Raw genomic sequence first — 12,756 nt, 5'->3', positions numbered from 1 at the left:
ATAACAGCAACAACAACAACTATGACTGTGGATTTCATCTATTTGCCTTTTCAAGTCTTTTAAAGGCTGATTTATGTATTTAGGGGCTCTTTCATTGGGTCCATAGATATTTATTATGGTTATATCTTCTTGTTCAATTGATCCTTTAATCATTATATAATGTCCTTCCTTGTCTCATATGGTGGTTTTCATCCTTAAAGTCAATTTGATCAGAAATTAATATTGCCTGTCTTGCTCTTCTATGGTTGCCATTGGCTTGATATATCTTTTTCCTAACTTTGATTTTTAGTCTATTTTTGTCTTTGTCTCTAAGGTGTGTCTCTTGTAGACAGCATATTGGTGGGTTATGTTTTCTAATCCAGTCTGCAACTCTCTGTCTCTTGAGTGATACATTTAATCCAGTAACATTCAGTATAATTATCAACAAGTGTGAATTGGCTGCTGTCATTTTGTTATGTGTTTTTTCATGGTGTCCCTGGTTTCTTTGTTCCATATTATTTTCTGTGCTGAGCTCATTATGTTTATGAATTGTGTTATCATTTCCTTTGTTGCTATTGTTTTAGTATTTGCTGAATATTTGTGCTTGTTCTCTTTTTTGTTGTGAAGTGAAGATTTATCAATTTTCTTTGAGGTTACCCTGTGATTTATAATTTTCTCCCCGAGTTTGGAAGAGTCCATTCTATCTTGCAATTCTCTTGACTTCCTCACCATTTACAAGTTCTCTAACTACATAGTATTTTCCCTCTTTTTAGTTTGTAGTTGTCCTCACTTGTCAATTGATGTCTCTGGTTCCCTGTTTACAATCTTGTAAGCTTATTTTACTTTGGATATGTCCATAGCTGTGGTTTGTGGGTATGTCATCTTGTGTATTAATGGTGGGTTGTTGTTTGGTATTTTTGGTTCTCTGTTCAAAGGATTCCCTTTATTATCTCTTGTAAGGTTGGTCTGGTTTTAACAAATTCCCTTAGCTTTTGTTATCTGGAAATCTCCTAATTTCACCATCATATTTGAGGGACAATTTTGCTGGGTATATAATTCTCGATTGAAAATTGTTCCCTTTCAGGGTTTTATGCATACTGTTCCATTGCCTTCTTGCTTGCATGGTTTCTGCTGGGAAACCAGAGCTTTTTCTTACTGGTTGTCCTTTATAAGTAACTTTTTGTTTTTCCCATGCAGCTTTCAGGATCCTTTCTTTGTCTTTGGTTTTGATGACTTTGATGATGATATGTCTTGATGATTTTCTTTTGGGATCTGTCCTGTTCGGGGTTTCTTATTCTTCCTGAATGGATATATTCTCATCTTTCATCATATCAGGGAAGTTATCTTCCAACAAATCTTGGACAATTTTCTTAGTGGTTTTATTTTTCTCTTCCTGTTTTGGCATTCCAGTGACAAAGGTTATTCCTTTTGATGGTATCCAACATGAGCCTTAAGCTTTCTTCATTTTGTTTTAATCTTTTTTTTTTCTGATTTATCCTTTTCCAAAGAAGTATTCAGATATTTGTCTTCAATCTCATTAATTCTGCCTTCCATTATCAATTCTACTCCTTTGCCCTTTCAATGTGTTATCTATTTCTGATAATTTAGTATTAATCTTCTGGATTTCTATCTGTAGATTTTTAATTATTTCTAATTTTTCATTTATTTTGTCATTTTGTTCTTGTGTTTTTTTCCAAAATTCTTCTAGGGTTTTGTCTGTGTTTTCCTTGATCTGTCTTTCAATCCTTTGAAGATACCTAAATATAATTCTTTTGAGTTCCTTATCAGGGAGTTCCAATGTTGCTTCTTCCTCAGGGATATGTTCTGAGTCTGTATCCTGCTCCCTTGTTTCTACCACTTTATCTTGCTTCTTTGTGTGGACTGTGATGGTCTGTTGTCTCTGAGACATTGTGACATTGTTGTATTTAGATCCCTGTTAACTGTTTGTGAAGAGCAGCTAAGGGTAAGTCAGGTTCTTCTTAGTGGTTGTTTATCATTGGCCTGTTGGTGGAGAAGGAAGTGGTGGCTCTCACTCAGTAAGTGAAGCTGTAGGAGGTGTGGGTGTAGTTGTGTTGTATGGGGACTGTTGCTGTCTCCCACTCAATTAGACAAAAATAACAATTGAATAACCATCAAAAAGGTAAAAGCAAATGGACAAAAAACACACCATGTAATCACACAGGAACAATAACCAAAAAAGAAAAAAGGGGGGAAGAACACACCACAGTATCTGTAGAGAGGGCAAGAAGAGAAAAAAGGTAGAGAAGGAGACTAATAAGGACAAGAATGGGAAAAATGCAAAAAGAAAACAAGGAATGGGGTTAACCAAGAGAAAGAAAAAAATTGGAACCAGGAAGAAGGAACAGAGATAAAGCCTGGAAAGGGAAGTATAAATAATAAGAACAAAATGGGCAAGAGTCATAATAATAATAGTAGTTTTAAAACAGACAAAAACAAAGAAACTAAAAAAAAAAAAAATCGGCGCAAGCGGGGCAGGGCACACAGGCTCCCTCTGAGCATACAGACTAGGATGGAATTTCTGCTGGCCTAGAAGGTGAGTGGGAGTGAGGGGTGGCTGCACCTCCATTCACCAAGAGGATGTGGGGTATAAGAGTAACAAAGGGATTGTCTCACCTTTCCAGTCATTGGCGTCTGGAATGTCGTTGTGGTTCCCAGCAAGTGGAACCTGTTCTTAAGTCCCTGGACTCTGGGAGAATGTAGCTTTAAATATCCAAAATGGTCAAACCACTTGTAAACATTCAAAATGGCTGCATATTCCAGATAGGTGAAAGTCCACAGCTCAGCCTGCCTTCTTCTTCACTGGTTCCCCTTTTATTCACCAGCCACCAGAGTAGTCCTCTGTGCAGTCCCTGGCTAGCAGGGCTGATTTTTAGGTTAATTCTTAGGTCCTAACACCATTCGGCAATATCCTAGCTGTCTGTGCCATCAGGATCACTGCAGACCGCAGCTCAGTATGTCTCCATTTTTGGTGTTTTCATGCAAATTCTTCTACTAGTTGTAGTTTAGTTCACTTCTATATTCTTCCCTTCAAAGCTCAGGGCTCCAGGATTATCTTCTGTATCTGTATTAATTGGTTCCCCTTTGCTTTGTTGAAGAGGGTCTGTGCAGTCTTTCTGCCTGTCCACCATCTTACCAGACACCCAAAAGATCTCTTTAAAGTATTAAGAATTAAAGATGTCACTTTGAGGACTAAGGTACACATGACATAAACCATGGTATTTTCAGTTACTTCATATGTATGTAAAAACTAGACAATGAATAAGGAACACTTTATAACTGATGCCTTTGAATTTCGGTATTGACAAGAATGTTAAATATATCATGGACTGCCAGAAAGATGAACAAATCTGTCTTCGAAGAAGTATAGCCAGAATGTTCCTTAGAAGTGAGGATGGCAAGATTTTGTCTCACGTACTTTGGATGTGTTATCAGGAGAGACTAGTCCCTAGAGAAGGGTATTATACTTGGTAAAGCAGAAAGTCAGGGAGAAAGAGGAAGATCCTCAATAAGATGGATTGACATAGTGGCTGCAACAAATGGCTCAAACATAGCAACCAATGAAAATTGTTCAGGACCCTGCAGTGTTTTGTTCCACTGATGATCACTATGAGTTGGAACCCAGATCAGTGGCACCTAACCAGAACTACAAGAGCCTTACAATATGCCTGTCCACATGACTTTCACATTCTTCCAGTTGGCTGAGACTGGGTGAGTGTAAAATCTGAATCACGGTTGAGTGTTCCGTAAACCTACAACATGGTGCAGAAATATGGTCAGCAGGAGAGGAATACTCTGTATTGTATGTTTCTAAACTTACCATGGCCTATCTTCAGCTCTCACAAGTGGGTCAATGCAGAAGACTTCTCTAGGGAGAGATTGATGCCTTAGTATTCCTGCATCAGGGCACAGAGGAGAGGCAAGAACTTCATTAGCACATGGTAATGAAAAGTGTGGCTAAAACTTGGGCCAGCACAGCTGTGCATTCCTTCTCAGATTAAGAAGGGTCATGAATATGTTGATGATTTCAACTCTTGTTTGTCTTTTGTGTCACAGGTAAGATCCCTGTGTTTCCCTTCACCTCTCTCCTGTATTGTATCCTATATCTTCTCTTTTAGTTTACTTTCTCAGTGTGGGAAATCCCATCTTCCTGAAACTCCGTGGGATTCCTGAAAAAGGTCCATGGGTGACAAATATTTTGAAACCAAGCATGTGCCTAAAAGTCCCTATTGACTGATGGCTTGATTGATGGCTTAATTTTGCATAGGATATTAGGTAGAACTTTTTTTTCCTTCAACATTTTGGAGTCATGCTTCCACTGTTCCTTGCTCTTACTATTTAGAAATTCAAAGCTTTAAGATTCCTCATGTTTTGTATGTGATCCTTGCTGCCCATCTTCATCTTTGGAAGCTTTTACAATTTTTTTTTCCTTCATCCAAAATTCTGAAATTTGAACTGATCTTTCCTGGTGCACACTTATTTCCGTGCCTTGGTGGGTCTTCAAATCTGAAAAGTTATGTTCTTTACTTCTGTGAAGTTAAATTATTCCCTTCTTTCCATTTTATCTTCTTTCTTGATGGAAAGACTAATACTTCAATTTTCTTTCTTTTATTTTATATTCTTTTGTCCTTTTGCTCTACTCTCTGGGAATTTTCTTTAAATTACATTATAAGTTTTCAGTAAGTTAAGAATTTTTTTTTATTAGTATATTTTAAAATTCCAAAATTCTTTTCTTTTCTTTGATTTTTTAACATATCTGTTCTTGTTTCATGGAGATTGCACTTTCTCTTATCTTTCTGAAGATATTGTTAATGGTTGTCTAGATTCTGTTTCCTCCAGTTGTTTTTGTCAATTCATTTGATCTCTTCTATCCATGTCAGAGACTGTCCTCAGATGTTGGTAATCCTTGATTGTCTGCTCATGATTTCAGGTGAGGGAACAAAAAGGGAATTAGACACCTTGAGTGCATGGATGGAGATGTCATATGTGAAATTCAAATTCGAATACTTTGAGTAGTCTTTAGTTGAGTAACCTGTGTAAGTATTTCCTTTGGGAAAAGTCAGACTCTGGACAGTGAGTGACAGGCTGCTGGAGCCCAGGAAGCTGAGTGGGATATGAGGGAAGGTGCAATTAACCTTCATTAGATTCAAAGTTACTTACTTTGCCTGTGCTTATTACCCTCCACTGTGCATAATGTCTCCAGCTCCTTTCTTTTATGAAACTTCTTTGCTGTAGTATTAGTGGATTTTGTGGATGGAAAGAATATTATGTTGGTGCTCAATCTACCATCTTAATCTGGAAAGTATAGGAAGCTTTCCAGGCTATCTCCTTTCCAAGAAGGGCTACACTGAAATTATAACAACAATTAATCATAAAATATAAAGCTAATAATGGTTATTTGGTACACTTTTCTCATTTACAAACAAAACAACTGATGTGCTAGGTTAAGAAGAAAGAGAATTCTAACAAATTTGTTTTATCTTAATGAGTGGCAAAAAAAAGGATATGACAAAGAGGAAATATAAATATAGAAATAAAATATGATATAAAGAATACTAAATTTCAGTTTTCTCTGGAAGTTTGAATTATTTTTTGGTAACTCTAAGCTTTTGTATTATAAGGAAAACTATTGCTCATGCAAGGCCTGAAAATAATGTCCTTATTGACATAAAGTGACTTTACTGAAGTCCCATTTCTAAGAATAAATTCAAATACAATACAGAAATGAAAAAGAATATCTTATGCACTTTTTCCATACACCTTTATATCTGCTTTAAAATAATCTTGTTTTGTAGATCCAATGCTTTTGGGCTGCTGTTTTTGTGTGAAATTTCCAGTCTCATAGATAGAAATAAAGTGAGATAAACAAACAAAAAAAGAGAATACAGGGAAAACTGGCAACACACAGCTTTTGTGGGTGTTCACATTTTAAAACAGATGGAAAACTAAATATTGAAAGTCATGTTTTCTGATTACAAATAAACATTTAAGAGCAAGACAATTACATTTTGACAATTCTGGTAAAAATATTCTAAGGATTTTAATTGCTCTTAAGATAAATCTAGTTTTGAAAACCTTATGAAAAAACATGTTTTCTGCAGTACAGAAACTCTGTCATTTTGATCTTTCAATTATAACCACATTGAGAGACAGAGATCATTGTACTCTGATAGATTCATAAACATCTTGCTGACACACACAATCAGATTCCAGGCCTTGGGCATCATCAACACCCAATAAATGTTACCCAACTGACAGTGAAAATGGGAGAGGTTATGCAGAGAAGACACTTGAAATTAATTATTTTTTATAGCAAACTATTGATGGAAATGAGTATACAGAGTTTTTAAGTAAAATGTTGACTTACTTAGTTTCTCATGTTAGTTGTATCACTTGTATGGGAACACCTACACTAAACATATTTAGGGTGTTTTCCTTCTATTCTAAGGTTGCTTTTATGAGCAATCTTATGAGAAATGTAGTAAGAAGATCTTTTTTTTTTTCTTTTTTTCCCACAATATGTCTGTCCAAATTACTGCCAGCAGGCTGAATGACCAAGAGTTCATGTGCTTAGAATTATCTTAAACAAGGAAATGGTTTCTCACTGTATAATATTTAGCTGCAGTCAAGTTCACCTATTTTTTTTTTTATTGCCAGTTGTAGGCAGAAGTGCTATTTTCTAATTCATCTAATAGACATTTGAGAAATGTCTGACTTGCATGGCATATAAAAGATAGACCCATTAAAATTCTCCAGATACAGTAAAAGATTTCTGAACAGCTGGCACAGCACAGAGTCCATGGTGCTGTCTCCTCATGCTTGAATCTGTGGGAGAACACTCCAAACAATTACTGCCCTTCAGCTGGATGCAGGCTTTCAGTCTCTATGTTCTAATCTTTCCTTTGGAATTTCAGATACCCAGTGTGACTTTCCCAGTGTATGACTCCTTTGAAAAGAAATAACTATTGTAATAGTTCCTCTACTTTGCTGCAAACTGCTCCATGGATGGCATGTGTGCCCAGAAAGATGTTAATAGATATTCCGTGAAATTCAGAGTTTTAGCTAAAATACCACCATCCATCTGCCAGTTTGTTATATTGTAGTGACTTGCATGTTGTTATGCTAGAAGTTATGCCAGTAGTTCAAATACCAGCAGAGTCAACTAGGATGTACAGGTTTTACAGAGCTTCCAGACTAAGACAGAGTAGGAAGAAAGGCCAGGCTATTTATTTCCAAAAACTGCCCAATGAAAACTTTATGGATAACATAATATTGTCTGATATAGAACTGAAGGATGAGCCCACTAGTTTAGAAAGCACTACACAAGCCCTATTAATGGACTGAAATATACCAATGATCATGAAAATGGCACAAGACTGAACAATGTGTTGTTCTGTTATAACCAAGATTGCCAAGTTGGAGCTGACTCAATAGCAACCAACAACCAGCAACAAGAATAACTAAAATAAGTCTAGGTGTGCTATTTGCTGAGTCCCATTTGGAAGATCACTATACCAGGACCCCTTTGTTCCTTCATCCCTTGTGTCTACAGCTACTTTACAAACATATAACCCTGCATGAAACTGACAGAACCTTGCCTCAAGTGTATCAGTTCTCTCTCTTATCACTCTCATGAAATCTGCAAGAGCCAGGGCATTAACTCCTTATAGGACTACATTTGCTCAGCCAGCGACAGGACACAGGATAAAAGTTGCCTTCTTCATCTCTCAGTGGAAAATGCTGAACTTCATTCTACATGGTTCTTTAGAGGGTTCCAGAAAGAACTAGCCTAGTTTTAGTGACTGGCTCACTAACACACTCTTGTATTGATTTCTTCTTTCCATATTTTACTCCTCCTAGGCCCCATCTCCTGTTCTTTCCAAAGTAAGCCACCTCAGGCAAGCCCTTGTCTCACAGATATGGCTTCTTGGGTAGGATGGGTAGACTCAGACAATCACAATGAACATTAACATACTGAAGTCTCTAAGAGGTCTTGCATTTAAAAAATAAATAACACAAAAACAAAAAACAGTGTTGTATTATCCACTGTTTTCCAGTTAATAGCTGTAGAATCTTTCCTCCATTAGAATATTGTTAATAAAGTCAGAATTTTTTCAAAACCTGGGCGAGGACAGAATCAAGAGCATGCAACTTGTGGAGTCATACAGGGTATCGCACTTGCTTTAATGTTCTACTATCTACTTCCGTAGTGATACTGCCTCGGAAACCCAAGGAGGGGTCACTATGAGTCGGGTCTAACTCGACGGTACATACGAATAACAACAACATCTTAATAATTTGTGAACAAGGGGCACTAGATTATCATTTTGCTCTGGGTGGGGCAAATTGCAAGAAATTAAGATTAGGAAGTCTTTTGCAAGCCTATAGTTCTTATAGTTGAAAGAACATGGCACTAATACCATGGGGTTCTAACTGTGTCTTTGCTGCATTTTACTCTACGCACTTGAGTTAGTGATTGGACCTGTCTGTGCCTTAGTTTCTTTGGCTACAAATGACTTGGTGGGTTAGATTAGAGGCCCTCCTCCTTGGCTGAGGTTAAATTAAAATTATCTGAGGAGTTTTGAGAAATATCAATGCTTGGGTCCCTTCAGTTCATTTAGTTAAGGATAGGACTTTGTCAGAAATATTTTAAGGAACTCCTCAGTGGTTGGGATATTTAGCCAGGGTTGAGAACACAAGGCAGGATTATGTCCAAGTTTCCATCCAGTTCTGATTCTGTGTGTGTGATTATAGTTCTAATACAGATCAGGTGTCAGGCTCCCAAATCTCCACATTTCCATTTTGTAACAGAATGAATTATCAAGAGAACACTGAAAGCTTTTTAGCATGGTGTTGGGGGAAAAAGTTTCAATTTTAAAAGGAGTTTATTGTTGGAAGGGATCTTGGTTGTTTATAGCCCATCTTCACACGTACTATATCACAGTCTTTATAATACTCTAGCTCTACACACAGGCACTTTTTTTTTTTTTAAGAGTTGTAGGAGAGGGAAGCAGAGTTTAAAAGAAAGAGGAAACCCAAATTGCTTTCATGTGAAGAATTACTCAAGTATGCTATGAAAACAAAGAAACAAGCAAGCAAACAAAAGTAATTATTGAACTACCATATATTTCAAGAAAAAAAAATAAAATAAAAAAGCTCCACATTAAAGCATCACCAGAACCATGTGGAGGTTTGCAGAGTTTGGGTAGAATTAGGTGCTCTTATTTGGGGAGAGAATAACTGAATTATAGGCGAAAAGAAAAAAGATCTTATAAAAACAATGATTAAGTAACTACTTCTATCCAGAATATGAGGGAGGTCTAATTGATATGCAAAATGTGGTTAAATGCCATCAAGTCTGTTTCAACTCCTAGCAACCTTATGTGCAACAGAACGAAACACTGCCTGTTCCTGCTCCATCCTCACAATCATTGGCGTGCTTGAGCCCATCATTGCAGCCACTGTGTCAATCCATCTCATTGAGGGTCTTCCTTTTTTGTGGTGATCTTCTACTTCAACAAGCATAATATGCTCCTCTAGGGACTGATCCCTTCTGACAACATGACCAAAGTATGAGAAATGAAGTCTGACTTTTTAAGGAGCATTCTGGCTGTACTTGCTCCAAGACAGAGTCATTTGTTCTTCTAGCAGTCCAGAGAATATTCAATATTCTTTACCAACACCACAATTTAAATGCATCAATTCTGCAGGCTTCCTTATTTATTGTCCAGGTCTCACATGGAAATGAGACTCTTGAAAAGACCATGGCTTGGGTCAAATGTACCTGAGTCTTTAAAATGACATCTTTGCTCTTAAACACTTCCAAGAGTTCTTTTGCAGCAGATTTGCCCAATGCAATACATTATTTAATTTCTTGACTGATGCTCCCATAGACTCAAGTATACCAAGATTGTGAGGATGGTGCAGGACCAAGCAGTGATTCTTTTTGTTGTACACAGGGTCTCTGTGAGTCAGAACAAAGTGTATAACACCTAACAACAACAACTTCCATAGGCATTGATTATGGATCCAAGTAAAATTAAACCCTTGACAATTTCAATTTTTCTCCATTTATCATGATGTTCACAGAGTCACTGTACCAAAAAGAACTGATTGATCTTCATCCATTTCAGGAAGTGGCATATGATCTAGAACCAATGGTAATGAAGGAAGAAGTCAAAGCTGCAATGAAAGAACTGGCGAAGAACAAGGCTCCGGGAATTGATGGCATACCGATTGAGATATTTCAACAAACAGATGCCCCATTGGAGACACTCACTCAGTTATGCCAAGAGATTTGGAAGACAGCTACCTGGCCAACTGACTGGAAGAGATCCATATTTGTGCCCATTCCAAAGAAAGGTGATCCCACAGAATGTGGAAATTATAGAACAATATCATTAATATCGCACACAAGTAAGATCTTACTGAAGATAATTCAGAAACGTTTGCAGCAGTATATTGACAGAGAACTTCCAGAGGTTCAAGCCGGATTCAGAAGAAGATGTGGAACAAGGCATATCATAGCTGTTGTCAGATGGATCTTGGCTCAAGACAAAGAATACCAGAAAGTAAATTGTGTTTTATTGACTGACTGCCTCTTGGTCTATATACAGATTCTTCATGAGCACAATTCTCAGAAAACTCACTGTCTTGGAGTCGGATCCAACTCTTAGTGACCCCTCCTTGGGTTTCCTAGGTGGTATCACTATGGAAGTAGATTGCCCAACCTTCCTTCCGAGAAGTGGCTGAACCACCAGCTAGTGGGTTTGAACCACCAGCCTTCTGTTTAGCAGTCAAATGCCTTAGGCATTACACCACCAGAGCTCCCATGAGCACAATTAAGTTTTCTGAAATTCCCACTTTTCACAATGTTATCCATAATTTGTATGCTCCACACAGTTGAATGCCTTTGCATAGTAAATAAAACACAAGTAAACATTTTTCCCCCCTTGTATTCCTTGCTTTCAGCCAAAATCCATCTGACCTTAGCAACGATATTCCTCATTCCATGTGTCCTCGTCTGAATCTGGCATGAATTTCTTGTGGTTCCCTATTGATTTATTGCTGTAATCATTTTTGACTTATCTTCAGCAAAATTTTATTTATGTGTGATATTAATGACATTGTTTAATAGTTTCCCCATTCCACTGGATCACCTTTCTTTGGAATGGGCACAAATATCGATCTCTTCCAGCATGTTGGCCAGGTAGCTGTGTTCCACATTTCTTAGCATAAATGACTGAGTGCTTCCAGTGCTGCATCCATTTGTTGAAACATCTCAGTGGGTATTTGGTCAATTCCTGGAGCCATGTAAAGTGGGTATTAGAAGAGACCCTGAAACTTGCTCTTGAATGGAGAGTAGCTAAAGTGAATGGAAGAAATGATGGAGTAAAAGAGCTGAACAGAAGGGCAGCTCGAGAGGACAAAGGAAAGTATTACAATGAAATGTGCAAAGACTTGGAGTTGGAAAATTAAAGGGGAAGAACATGCTTGGCATTCCTCCAGCTAAAAGAACGGAAGAGAAAAATCCAATTCTGGAGCTGTAGTATTGAAGAATTCTAGTAGTGACTAGAGGTCGCTTGCAAGCAGCCATCTAGATGCAACAATGGGTCTCTCCTATGCAGAGAAAAGAATGAAGAAAACCAAAGATGCTTGGAAATAATTAGTCCAAGGGACTAGTTGACCATGTGATCCTCAGCCTGTATGACCATGAGATCAGAAGAACTAGATGGTGCTCAGCTACACTGTCAACCACTTGGTAAGGGATCAGTGCAGGAGGTCCTGGATAGAGTGGGAGAACAATATGGAACAAAACTCAAAATCATAAAAACAAAAAAGACCAGGTTTACTTGTCCTGTTAGAGCCTGGTGAGACCCTGAGTTCCCAGTTACCCTTCTGGTGAGACCCTGAGTTCCCAGTTACCCTTCAGGAACTGAACTCACTCCCGTGGCTGCCAGCCAAACAACAGACAGGCATAAATGGTGAACAGTTACATCACGTAGATACACTCCTTAGAGAGATCAGTCAATCATGGGAGAGCAGAAGGGCAGTGTTTGCACAGAGAGATAGGTTGGGGGCTAGGAGTGTATAGGAAAGAAGGACACAGGGAAGAGGTAACTACAGGGAGGAAGTGGAAAGAGAGCTGTTACACTGTGGGGAATTGCAGCCAATGTCATCAAACAAAATGTGTATGAACTCCTGTATGGAAAATGAATTTGCTCTGTAAACTTTCACCCAAATCACAATAAAAATTAAAACAACAACAACAAAAAACAAAACAAAATATTGAACGAAGCAGGAAGCATCAAAAGATGATGGAAAGAATGCACAGAGTTACTGTACCAAAAAGAATTGGTTGACATTCAGCCATTTCAGGAGGCAGCATATGATCAAGAACCTATGGTATTGAAGAAAGAAGTCTAAGTTGCACTGAATGAATTGGTGAAAAACTATGCTCCAGGAATTGATGGCTACCCATTGATATGCAAAATAGACTCATATTATTTGATAGAAAATTATCTGACCTTTTCTGATAGTGTCGACTGTAATCATTAACCATTTGCTATATATATGTTGAAAGTTGGAGTCTCTAAAACCTAGCTTTTATATTATTGGTATGCACTTCATTGTGTCTTTCCTACATACTAATTATATTTTGGGGAGCTCTGGTAGCATAGTGCCTAAAGCACTTGACTGCTAACCAGAAGGCTGGCTGTTCAAACCCACCAGCCACTCCTCGGAAGGAAAGTTGGGCAA

This window comes from Orycteropus afer, unplaced genomic scaffold (assembly GCF_000298275.1).
Source record: "Orycteropus afer afer isolate SDZICR_OR568_19922 unplaced genomic scaffold, OryAfe1.0 scaffold00087, whole genome shotgun sequence".
NCBI lineage: Eukaryota > Metazoa > Chordata > Mammalia > Tubulidentata > Orycteropodidae > Orycteropus > Orycteropus afer.
This window is presented reverse-complemented; position numbering follows the sequence as displayed.